At 45.1% G+C, this 13252-nt stretch overlaps 1 long non-coding RNA gene across 1 annotated transcript; it reads right to left on the bottom strand.

The window, feature by feature from the left end:
• Positions 1-6637: 6637 nt before the first annotated feature.
• On the bottom strand, positions 6638-12466 carry LOC109308189. Its single transcript, XR_002100522.1, has 3 exons — positions 12230-12466; positions 8871-9017; positions 6638-6703 (listed from the first exon to the last, which is right to left on the bottom strand). It is a non-coding gene; the product is annotated as an uncharacterized LOC109308189 (long non-coding RNA).
• Positions 12467-13252: the final 786 nt, after the last annotated feature.

Genomic DNA, 13252 nt, shown 5'->3' with positions numbered 1-13252 from the left:
GGTGGCCAGATTCATTTCTGGTACTTCCTAATGTTTGACTTTGAAACTGTCATGATCTTTTTATGTAATTTGTGGCCACACCTACATGAGACTAATCAGCTGCACAGTAAAAGTCTTTTACTGTGCATCTTCATGTCTTCCCAGATTAGGCTGCAGTAAATTAATTTGTTCCACAGCAGGATTTACAAGGATTTATAAGTACCATCCTGCTGCGGAGTAAAAAAATCTGCAGGAATGCACGTATAGACGTTGGAGGGTATGGCTCAGGCACAAAGATGCTTCAGTGCAGGGGCTGCCTGCCACATAGTAGGGGTGTGCAGATTCAGCTGTATTCGATTCAGATTTGGATTTGGCCCCAATCAGGGACAAGGGATTCGATTAGTTGATTCGGATCACTGTCCCTGATTCAATTCGGCATAATCCAAATCTGCAGATTCGATGCTGATTCAGAGAATCAGCGATTCAGACATAGACACGGGTTTAAATGGTTTTTCTATGTACCTCAAGGTACCAACATGGCTTGTGATCACTGCGGTGGTGGGGCACATGGAGCATCTCACAGGAGTGCAGGGGGCCCTCCATGTGCTTGACAGTGAACCCAGAAGTACTCGGGCCCTCTTCTGGGTCCAGCAGGGAGTGCACGGGGGGTCCCCTGCACCCTCCTGGCTCAGCGATCAGCACAGGGGGGACCCTGGGTGCCCCCCAGACTCAGGAGGCAACAGTCGCCGAGCTGGGGGGGTGCAGCGGGACCCCCGGCGTGCTCCCCAGCAGACCTGAAAGTAGACCAGAAGTGCTTCTGGTCCACCTCCGAGTTTGCTGCCAAGCATGCCCTCCCTGCCTGTGCTCCTGTGGGACACTCCATGCGCCCCAGCATCATAGCACTTACGAACCACCTCGAGGTATGTAGAAAAAACATTTAAAGCTGTGTCTATGTCCAAATCACCAAATCTTTCCAAATCTCTCTGAATCGATTTGGAGGATTCGGATTTGATTTGGAGAGTAAAGGGTCCTCTGATTCAATCTGAATTCGGAGTTTTGGCCACCAAATTGGGCCGAATCGAATCAGGGACAAAACCTTTGCACAGCCCTACCAGATAGCTCCATACTGGAGCATCTTGTTCCCCAGCCAGCCCTTTCTCAGTATGTTGAGCCAGGGGGAGCAGCCGCGGGTCTCCTGCCAGTTGGGGCTGCTCCATCCCTGCTCGATGCACTGTGATTCCGGGTGCACATGCAGATGCGCACCTGGCAGCAATAAGCTCTGTAGTGATAAGCTCTAGAGCTTATTGCTGCACATTAATAGGCATGTGTAGATGCACCCACCATTATATTGTTATTTGTATTGTTGTAATGCCGAAATACCCCATGCAAGGGTAAGGTCTCATTGCAGCCTTGGTGCTATATAAATGCATTGCAGAGGACGATTCCAGCCCTAGGAAGCTTAGTTTAAGTGTCAGACTGGACATGACAGATGAATAAGGCAAAGAAAAGGTGTGGGGAATGGGGGCGGATGAGATAATAAAAATAGCTAGCTTATCAGAGAAATGGGAGTCTCAGCTCCTATGTGTTGAACCAGTGTCAGACAGCAGGGATTTGCAAGCATCACAACAGCAGCAGGCTTTGAGGAGGGATTTACAGAAAGATAAGGCAGTGGCTTTGTGAATTTTGGAGGCTGGGAAGCTTTCTTTTGTATTCATGGGGCACTGTGGCACAAAGCACAGAGGTACTTGCAATAGGCTGGTGGTAGAGTTGGGGAGCCAAAATATAGTTTAGCATTGAGATATAAATCTCAGAGAGGCTCTGATGCACGGTTATTTGTTTTAAATACTAGCCAAACTCTTCAGTTCTGTGTATGTAATAGTGCCTTGTACCTTCAAGAGAAGTAATACCTGTAGGAGACCGTTTGATATTTCTATGAAAGAGAGACCATCCCTTTGTCTGTGCCCCTGTGACACACTTAAGTCTTTCCCTGTCTTCTCCAAAAGAACATGGAACGATTCTAAGTGGCCGAGTCCTTATCCGAGCAAGTGGCATTCTGCCGGGCTCAGACATGGCAGAGTCGCTTTAAATATAAAGTTTGATATAGTTCCCCAACTTTTTGATGGAAAGGTTACACAAGACATTAGTCTCTTCATGACAAATCCAGACATAACACCAGGGGATCTAAAATAGGGTCTCACCTGGCCATCGGTCTGCGCTCAACCCTGGATTCTGTGTGGGTCTCTCCATAAAGGCCTTTATACCACTTTGCCGCCTCTGGGTCTCCAGTATTCAATCTGGCAGCATGTTTCTACCAGAGCCATGTTATTAGGGTTTCCCTCGCAATTGGCTGGCCATGGACTTCCCCTTAAATACCAGATTGCTGCTGTGGGGAGGTGACATCATGGAAGACAAAGTCCTAGGATTTATTACTTCCTGCCATGGATGGGACTGCACAGTTTGCAAACTTTTCTGTTGGGTTCTTCAGGGAAAATGAAGCCTCCATTATGGAGGAAATGGTTCTTCCTGGGGAATCACTCGTTTTATAAATTGATTTTGTTTTTTGGAGATGAATGAGCAGGCCATGGTCTCTGATGACGAATGGTTCATCCACACAACAGGCAAACTGCTGTCTCATAAGTCATGCTTTTCTCCACATGCACATATAAAACTTTAGTGTTCTGCATGGTTTTCCCACACACAAGCTCCTTCCTGGAGAATACCCCTGGGGCCAAGGGGCCTGCATCGTATCCTCTGACCATGCACACCCTCACGCCAAAAGCATATTGGAGGCTGTCCAGGCTAAGCAGTGGGGAATACCCAAGGCATTTTGTACTCCTGCCACATCCCATAGCAGCTATCAGGCAGGAACAAAGGTTAGACTCCAGAGGTCACATCAGTCCACAAAATGCCTATGCCTGTGCCAGCTCACAGATGAATCTGCCCCTTCCACAGGGGGCAAGCAACAAATGGGGGATTTTGCCTCAGCCTTGGGTATTTCAGGGGATCTGGGCAGGCCAGTTGTTGTCATGGGTCACAAATGGCTTTTACCTAAAGCATACCTTTTTATGTTAAAACCCCAATAGGGTTATATTACTGCTGTTTAAGATGCAGAAATATCCCTACTGACAAACGTGATCCTAAATTCCCTAGCTTCAGGGAAGTATGCGAGTGTTAGGTGACGAGGAAGATCCAACTTAAGAACTTGCCCTGGACGTGAATATGTCTGTGGGAGACACTGCCCCTTGTCACCTGGATAGAGACAAAGTCTTGGGTATCTCCTGTCTCAAGAAGCTAGTGTAACACCTCCCTCAGCCAAGACTTCATTAGCCAGGGACATAGTTCATTGGTATAATGACGGTCACAGTGCTCAGTTTAAAGATTAATAGAGAATACTACATTAGACTCATAGGCCGAGACAGGCAGAGACTAAAAACCAGAATGACTGCTCACACCCACAGTATAGCAACAAATTCACCCAGCTCCCGACACAAATAAATCATACGTAAGAGGTTAAATTAGGACTCAAAGGTGGGAATAAATACATAAGGGTGGACAAACCTCTAGGGAGAAGAAAAATGTATAGGAAAAAAAAAATCACATAAAAAATTCTGTAAATTATTCCATTGAGGAGAGAAATCCATAGGTCTCTGCAGGCAGTGAGGTCTACCAGCCTAGATTACAGTATGATCTCCAGTATCTTAAAGTGGCAGGAGACCTCCAGGATGCAAAGAGATGGGGTATTTACATAGTCTCTCCCCTCTCCCTGCCCTCCACAACCCTGCTACTGAAGAAGCCCTGCTGCCATTAGCCGTGTTCTTCATCTGGATGCTGTGGGAAACCAGAGCAAACTAATGCTGTCTTCACTACCCACCACATTTCTGCACAGACTTCCAGCTGCCTGCAGGAATTGGTGCTCCTGGGTAGGCTCAGCCCTTGCCGAACCCCAAACTGTTGCCATGTGCCAACACACAGAAGCTCTGATGTATTGCCAAGATTCAAGAGCGAGTGAGGAGGAAGGAGGTTGAATTTTTCAGGGGGAATTTTTTTTTGGTGGGGGAAAAGGAGTGAACATCTGAATGAGGAACTCCATCCCTGACTTCTTTAGTCATCTTTTAATACAACTCTACACATAGATATACTGTAGTACAGGATATATACATACATACACAAACAAGGGCAGAGTCTACTCCCCACTGCTGCTCTAATCACTCCTGGCACATTCCAGTTTCATGATCCATGTCCTGGCATTTGCCCTTCCAGTGAAGGAAATGAAGACAGCCATGTGGAATCAGTCTGCTAGCATGTCTCCCAGGACTTGCCATGTATTTGTCTCTTCTAATAAAGACTTTTCTGGTTGGAGAAAGATATCATCCTCTGCAGATGGAAAGGTCTACCAGTCATCATTGCTGTTGTTGTATTAGTGGTGGTGAATCAGGGGGTGTAAATGAGCATGCATAGGAAAAGTAAGGTAACACTCCACTGGAAAAGGTCTCTTTAGGGACCAGAAGCTCCATGAGTCCAGCGTGCTGCTCTGAGATGTAACTTACATATACTGGCCCAGTAAAATCCACTGTTGAAATCTTGCTGCAACAATTGTTCTTCATTTTAATATTTTCCAGGATCACCTCATTTATAGCAGGCTTCTTGGCAGTACAGCATGATTTTTCACAGCTAGCCCAATGGAAACAAATCAAAACAAATATCAGCTACAAGATCAGTACCATGGGTTACTTGTGTTTGGGGCACTATGGCAGTCTGCTACTTACTTTCTGAGAACTTTCACTGCAAAGTGAATCACAGCCAAGAGTAACATACTTCCGCAGATGGATATCATGATGATCTCATAAATAGAGCTGGAAGAACCTTGCACAAAATACAAAAATCATAGATAAGTTTTGCAGCTGTGAAACAGTCTTAAAAATGTAGCCCTTTGTGCTCTGGTCCCAGCTTCTTTTACTTAATTGTTTTTAATTGTTACTGAAAATTCTAATATTTGTTATGGAGCTGGGTTTTTAATAACGCTGCAGACATAAATGGAAAGGCTGATCATTTTTAAAGTCAGGAAGGCATTTAAACACATATACATATGCATTTTCCTTTTGTACCACTTTTCATTCAAGGGTCTTGCAGCATAATATAATGCTCCTCTTTTAGGCGGGCAGCCTGATGTCTGTTTAAAGATGTCACAGAGCCGTGAAGTGACCTGCCAAAGTTCAGACGGGATATAGGATGCAGGGCTGGGAACAGATCCCATGTCTCCTGGTTCTGCTGGCACTGTTGATTGGGATGTAGGCGGCGCAACAATTCAATTACTGTTGATGAGCTCGGACTAGAAATAGAGTCATGAGCTGATCAGAATGTGGGGTGCGAGTTGGAAATGGGGCCACAGCTAGGAAAAATTTGGGAACTACCGTTTTAATCTTTAGATCAGAGCTCTTTAGCTGGCATCTTGCAAGGTGCATGGGCCCCCTAAGGGGTTAAACTATGGTGCCCTGGGCTCCCTGTTCAGGTATTGCTTCCCCCATTGCTCCCTTGTTTCTGTTACTGGAGTTTCTGGGCTGCTTCTCCCTCTCTGGCTTTCGCTCCCTGCCTTCACCCATGGGGGCAGACCAGTGCAGGCCCCGTGGCTGAGCGCACCTGTGGAGGGCTTGGGAGGACCCAGAGACCCTATGCAGTGCAGGCCATTGCAGGAGATGATGGACGATAGTGAGGCACGTAGACAGTATGTGGGTGGGGGGCCTGTAGCCTCCCGATTACTCAGAAGTTGGACTGGACAGCTCTGGCTTAGATTATGCAGCTGCATTACATGTGTTATTGGGCTTCAGCCTTGTCCCATTAGCCTAACTGTTGTGCCCATTGTTAGCTCACTGCTTTTCAAGATACCCTGGGGTGTAGATAAGGTGTTGCTGAGACTAAACTGGGTGCTTGGTAGTGATGAGGGGAATGAAACCCCTTTGTGCCAAGGGGGCTCCTCCTCCACTCCACATGAATAGCTGTGGCAATTAGGAGGAAGTGACCGGGAGGAAATGCCAGAGCCCTATATTCCCCAAGGCAGGCAGCCAGAACCAGCTGGGGTTGATCTTGCAAGGATTACATCAACCCTGTAATCCTCTTTATGGGGGCTGGGGCACAAGATCTCTTGATTTTTCCCTCCCTTGCTCCAGAAAGGAAGGAGTCTCTGCAGCTCCCTGATGTTATTATCACTCATTCAATTTGGACAATTGATTTCTGGAACACACCCTTTGTTTGTTGCATTGACATTGGTTAGTAGACCCCTCATCCCACCCTTCTCCTGCCATGACAGGCTGTCAGCCCCTCAGCCTCACTCTATCCAGTCTGGCTTTTGGGCCTGACCCAAAGTTGACTAAGGGTCTGGGGTTTGGCTGAAGTCCCTCGTTTTCATTCTCCTCCCACCTGGGGATGAGGTGTTATGAGCATGTCTCTGCCAGTCACTCTGCCAACATACTCCACATCCTTTTACCCATCACTTACCTGCCCTGGAATACTTCAATTTTGAGGTGAGTGACCGAGTCTTTCTTTGCTTTCACACAAGTGGATCAATGACGGCTAGATACTGATCGAGCCTTTTGAGCACCACTGCCATACAAATGAATACATGCATAAGCCACTGTAAACCCATAAGAAAATACTTTAGGAAAGGAAAGTACCTGCGTTGCTGGAAGCCAACATGCTGGGCAGTGTTCTGTTACTGTCATTGGCCATGCTGCAAAAGAAGATCGACAAGGGATCGCACTGTGAATTATTGCTGAAATACAGTGAAATGAACCTAAATGCTTGCAGAGTAGCTAAGCATCTTGTGGTCATATCTTCTCCAGATCCCTAAGAGAGGCAAGTCCTGCTATCCCAGTGCCAGGGAAGTAAAGCACAGAGAAGTTAAAGGCCAAATCTAAAAAAAGGGACTTGGCTGCCTGAAGTGGGACTTAAGAAGAGTTTAAATGCCTACATCCAAAACTGTGATGCTGAAGACTCCCACTCCAATGCTGGAGCCTCAGTGTTTGAGGTTACGTTTCCCTGCGGCCCTCAAGTTCTGCGTTTGAGCATGCCCAGAAGCACCGGAGGACACTGAGCAGCTCCATGCCTAGCTCATGCGTCAAACTGATTGGGATCTGGGAAACTGGTGTTCTTACTCCTTGATCCCCCGAGGCATTCACAAGGGCACATCTCAGGCATCAGGCTCTGCAAAAAGATGCTGGTAGTCACCATTTTCTTTTCATACTGTGATAAGAGTGACCACCCCCGCCATCCCCATTTAAACTGTAGGCCGGTGCTTAGAGCAGTTGCCCAAGTGGTTTGATTTCTCCCCAAATCTAAGGGGCTTCAAACATCGACCACTGTGCCCCACCCTTCATGCTACAGGCCAGTGGTTTTCAACTTTTTTCATTTGTGGACCCCTAAAAGATTTCAAATGGAGGCACGGACCCCTTTAAATAGTCAGTGTTGGTATTCTCATACTTTTGATTGATCACAGTCATCTTTCGCGGGCCCCTTAGGCATAGTCTGTGGACCCCCAGGGTCTGCAGACCATGGGTTGAAAACCACTGCTATAGGCTGTTTGTGTGGAGGAGGGGTGGGATTCTTCACATATGACTTCACAGGGAAGAACTGAGGCCAGGGAAAGAGGCAGAGTGAGTATAATCTTTTAGCCTGGGGTTAGCTGGGAAGAAGAGAGGGGAACTCTGCAGTGCAGTCTCTTCTCTGAAGACTGTTTAAATTAGTGATTCGCCCAAGATCAGGTAGAGGGTCTATGCAAGAGGTAGAAACCATATCCAGATCTCCTGCTGCCCATTTCAATGTCTTGATCCCAAGATTATCCTCTACTCTTGAAGGCAAGGTTAAAAAATTAAAACATGTAGTTACTGGAAAAAATATAACTGAAAGAATCCCAGGTGTGAGCCTCCATTAAACAACAGGGAGGTCAAGTCTCTTTTTTTCTCCCCCTTTGCTGAACCCAGGGATCTCTGTTCTTATATATGTATAGACATTTATATCTATATATTCACACTTCATGTTTAAATTTCCTTCCTTGCCCCGTTAATGTGTTGGTTCTTGTACACTATTTAGGCTGCAGCTTCTCCCAGGATGTAAAAGCAGCGTGGAATCATTGCATTTGTATCTGGATGACATACATTTAATAAATATTTTAATCAACCGCCTTTGGTATTTCCTCAGGTATCAAAAGAGCGAGTCACTAAGCTTGTGCAGGTTGCACTTTATATCCTATTCTTTTTAAAACACTAACATTCATGTAAAAGGGATTTTTTGTACAAAACAATCCGAGTGACTGAAGCAAATAAAACTCCACAGAGCGGGAAAAGGAACTCTCACATTTGTATGAAAAGTTACATCAGATTTAAAATCGGGAACCCTGAAGCCTGAGTCACAGTGAAATATTGGAAATAGTGAGACTCAGATGCCCTGAAACCAGAGAGAGAGAGAGAGAAGAAACCCTATTTTTTTAAAACAGGGAACGGCAAAGCAGAAGGAAGAAACAATTAGATCAACTGTCTTGCACCTGTTACTTCCAATTGTGCTTTGCACCTGTTACTGATCACATTTGTTTCCCTCTGTGTGTGTGTGTGTGTGTGTGGAGAGGTGTTGGATTAAACTTCTTGTCCTACTCACACAAGGAATACCACGGACTCATCCAGGAACTGCTCCCGAGGAACAGCCTAAAAAAGCCAAGCACCTGATCCCGAGAGCTGGTGATCACCTGCACCTCCCCCTGAACGCAACTAATCAAATGCACCTGCCAGCCACAGTCTGTGTCATCTCTTCTCCTGCCGTAAAATGAATTGGCAGAAAAACACCCATTGAGCACAGAAACTAAACTCAAGAAGAGAAAGAGAGGAAACTGCAAATTTATGAATTACCTTGGGACTGCAGATGATCCCTCGATAGACTTCGCCATGTCAGACTCCAGGTAAAAGAGAAGATGCAGTCTGAAGCATCTCTGGAGTACTTGTTGACTTGTTTCCCTCTCCTAATCAGTTTCTTTTCTCTGCAGTTTTTATGGTAGGCTGTAATAATAATCCTTGTCTTTTATAGAAGATCGATAAAGTACACAGGTGACTCACGCAGGTTCTCGACTCTGGATTCTCATGGTAGGCAATGCCTTTCATCTGCTCTTATGTAAAAAGGATGGGGTAAAGGCTAGACTCTATTGAGGGGCATTGTGCCACCTGCCTTCAACACCCAAAGTCAGCCAGCTTCAGTGGGTATTTGGATGTGGAAGGCACACAGAACTGAAGTCTTGGACCATGGCCTCACTAGGAAAAAATAGATGCATTGTAACATGCATTAACTGGCATGAGTTAACATCACTTCTGTGACTTGGCAGTGAGAGGGAAGTCACTACACTCCTAAGCTTTGGTAATACTGGAATTATTCAATTTCAAGGGGGGCAAACCTCAGCAGCAGGACATGCCAGAGGAGAAGAAAACCCCGGGTGTATCAGTTTGTCACAGGATAATGGGAGTTGCCCACAAGATACAGTCATAAAACAGTGAAGTTTAGCATGTAGCAGGTGAGGTATTTCCAGCAGAAGTAGGAAAGTATTAATAACACAGTATAAAGAACAGGCAAGACCTTATCTGAAATACTGTATATATTTTATCGGGCAAAGAAAGTTGAATTCAAAGTGGACCAGTACAGAGAAGGGATATTAGGATGATGAGAACACAGAGCCTGTCTTAGAAGAGGAGATTAAGGGTATGTCTACACTAGTGGTTCTCAGCCTTTTTAGGCTGAAGACCCTTGTTAAACTCAAGGCACCCCTCAACATGCCAGCTCTTCTTTCACTCCTATTTTGACTACAAAATAATAGAGCAATTGTTCTGTTGCAAACTACTCAGAGAGACTGCAACAGGGCAGAATGTTTTTCACACTATTTGAAAGCTTTGGATTTAGCTTGTGAATCGTGCAAGTATTTGCACATCCAGCAGTGCCAATGTTGCGTGGGACACTGTGGCACCCTTAAAAGGAGCTCACGGCACCGGGATTGAGAACCACTGTTCTACACTGAATGCGCTGTATTATAGCACAACATTGTCTGAACTAACTTTCAATTAGAGCTGGCGCTGGTAGCTGGCTTGTCATAGCAACATGGAGCTCAGAGAGTTCATTTACCCTGATGAAAACTTGACTTGAATATAATGCACAGAACTGCCTTTTCAGAGGCAGTAAAGCTAAGTCAAAAAGATGATCAGAGACTTTGCTAAGGTCACACAGCAAATCCATAATAGAGCTAAGACTACAACAGTGGTTCCCAGTCCTGCATCCACACACAGGGCAATGCTCCCTTTAGCTTGCAGTGAAATGAGCCCCTGGGAGTATTTAAAGAGGCTGTGGAAATCTTGTTTTGACCCAAGGACTAAAACAAGGAGGATCCAAACATGACCATGGTGTTGTCTAATTATGGAGATTTGTATTATGAGAAAAAACATATGTCTCATAAGTGCCCAAGTGATCTAGGAGCTTGACTCCCACTTTCAAAAGCAAATTAGACACCTAGGAACTTAATTAAAAGTCCTGTTGATGATACAGATAGGCACGTAGTGGGATTTTCAAAAGTACCTCTGTGAGCTATAAATTTCTGAAAATCCCTCTGGGTACTTTCTCCGTCCTTAGGCACCTAAATATCCTTTCACATCTGGCCCCAAGTCACTTTTGGATGTAAGCTCCTAAATTGCTTGTTCCTATAAATAAGTAGTTACAAAGTGATCTCAGCTTGGCTTCCACATGCCTAGTACAAATGTAAAAAAATGTCAGAATCACACAATTATACCCAAGGAGATGAATCTCATTTGGGGGATGCTTTAGGCAGTCACAGCCCAAATCATTCAGCACTGGGAGATCATGACCAAGCGCATGCATTTGATTACATTCTCGGAAGGACCAATATCAACACTATTCTATGGAGAGCCAGTGAAGTAGAGGCAGAGCAGGCCTGATATAGTCACAGCAGGGCTAGGTTAATCCATAAGCTACTTATGCTGTGACAGAGGCCCCCCACTTCAGTGGGACTCCACAAATTCAATATTTCTCATTTGAGCACCTGCAGCAGTAGCAGCAGCGTCTTCCTCTTGTTTTGGGAAGCAGGAGCTGAGTCCTAAAAGTCTTCCCTCTCCTTTCCTAAAATAGAGAGAGGAAGTCACTGCTGCTGGAGGCATCACAGTCCGGTGGATGTGTGGGGGGCTGCTAAAGTGAAGCCCCTTCTTATTCTTTAAGGGGTCCTTGAGTCTTAGGAACTAGGATTAGCAAGGAAAAAAGGCTTCTGCATTCCATGTGAGCTGGAGGACTTCTGAGCACCGAGGGCTTCATGCCTTTGCCTGCTCCGCTGCTCCCCCTTTTTTGTTTAAAAACCCTCTGTAAAATCTTGAGATTTATACTATTTATGGGCCCAATCCAAAGCTGTCCAAGGTGAACAAGAATCTCCCCACTGGCTTCCTTTGAATAGGTCCTATAGGAAAGATCTCTGTCTCGCACGCACACAAGGAGCCGAAAGTGGTAGATTGCTGAATACCTCTGGCTAGGTGCTGAGTGATAGTTTCATAGTTTCTAGGGTCAGAAGGGACCTGAGCAGATCATCTAGTCCGACTGTATTTATAACTCCTGTCTGTATTTCCAGTGAAAATGCTCTTGGAAGCACTAAGGCCACTTTCTCATCTCACATGCATCCTTGTGAACCAAAGAGTCTTTTATATGACTGTTTGGAAGGAATAGGGAAAATGGGGAGAGAGATTCTTAAATACCACTGAAATGAGTTCATGCTTTCTATTCATTCAGATTCAAATCAGAGGAAAGTCCAAGTTACAGTAAGTTATAGATATATAATGGTATTCAGAAAAGCAGGATCCCCAACTGTTTCGCTTTGGGAGTTATTGCACTTTGCTAAGCAATACTGTAATAATGAAAAGTGAAGAATGACATGAGATTGGGTTGAAAGTATGATTCGGTAACTTTTCCATGCTACAGTTACATACCATTCCTTACCGATTGTGGGTGTAAAAACAATCTAGCTCAATGAGAATAAGACCCAACGAGGAGCTGCTAATGTTACACACATGTAATTTTGCCATAGCAGGCCCTAAGGTATCACAGAAAGCCTGAGAAACAGGAATAATGAAGCTTATGGTCATCTGAAGTACAAGCCTTTCATGAAAGGTAAAGGACACAAGAATGGCAGATGATCAACAGCAAAAGCAAAGTTGATTTTAATTGCTGGTATTACCTGGAAATACAACAGAGGCAGTGTCCTCTCAGCAGCAGCTCCTGCTCTTTGCACTTCCACAGTCTTCTGCCATCCAGAGCTCCAGGACCAACTCCTATTGACACACAGAGGATCATTAAGAAATTGGAAAGACCCAGCAGTAATTTTTTTGAGGTGGATTTTGATCACTGGTTGTAACCCACTTGTGTTTTAACTTCCTGCCTGTAACAAAGGGTGATGCATTACTTGAGCCATATCAAGCCCTCCTTCCCCAAACTTTATACCAGCTCCCAATGGCTCTATTGTTAATGCTTCATTTTTTGAATCAGGTTGGTACTGAGATAAGATACGAATGTTTTCTTTAATAATCAGGGCATTCATTAATACTGTTTGCAGCTGCAGACCTAGCAGGTGCTTAGGTATGTAGCTATTCTGCAACACACGGGGCATGACTCACCAGGGATTTCAGAATAGGAACAACAAAAGCTGGAAAATCAGCAAGTCAAATGCCATCAAAATATCTTGTGATGTCATGTCAAAGTGGCATGCGCTACTTTCCACTAAAGGATGGCCTTGTTGTGTATTCTCATAAGACGCAGAGAAAGTGTAACTTTAAGTAGGAAGAAGGTTCAAGATTTTGTAGGTTCTGTAGGTGAAAGAAGATTATTTTCAAGCGAATGCCCTTAACAATAGATAACAAAGAGAGAAAAATTTGGGAAAGTATGAATTAGAGAGGCAAGAAAGCCCCAAGCTAGTAATATCATTGCACAAACACTTAGGCCTGTGATCTAGTATCTTCAGGGTGCATCTACACAAGATGCTTTACTGTGCAGTAGAGTAGTTTACTACACAGTAAGCATGTGCATCTACACGTGTACACACTTACTGTGCAGTAAACTGCTCTAATTGCGAATAAATTTGCTACCTCTCCAGCATGTTCCCCACCCAGCTCCATGATCACAGAGCTGGGCAGGGAACCCACTCTCCAGCTCCCACCCTGCAGTGGCAGAGCAGGGGCAGGTCCCAACCCCATTCCCCGATTGG

This window comes from Crocodylus porosus, unplaced genomic scaffold, assembly GCF_001723895.1.
Source record: "Crocodylus porosus isolate Cpor-Errol unplaced genomic scaffold, CroPor_comp1, whole genome shotgun sequence".
Lineage (NCBI taxonomy): Eukaryota > Metazoa > Chordata > Crocodylia > Crocodylidae > Crocodylus > Crocodylus porosus.
The sequence above is the reverse complement of the archived record's forward strand: the minus strand, read 5'-3'. Positions and strand labels throughout refer to the sequence as shown.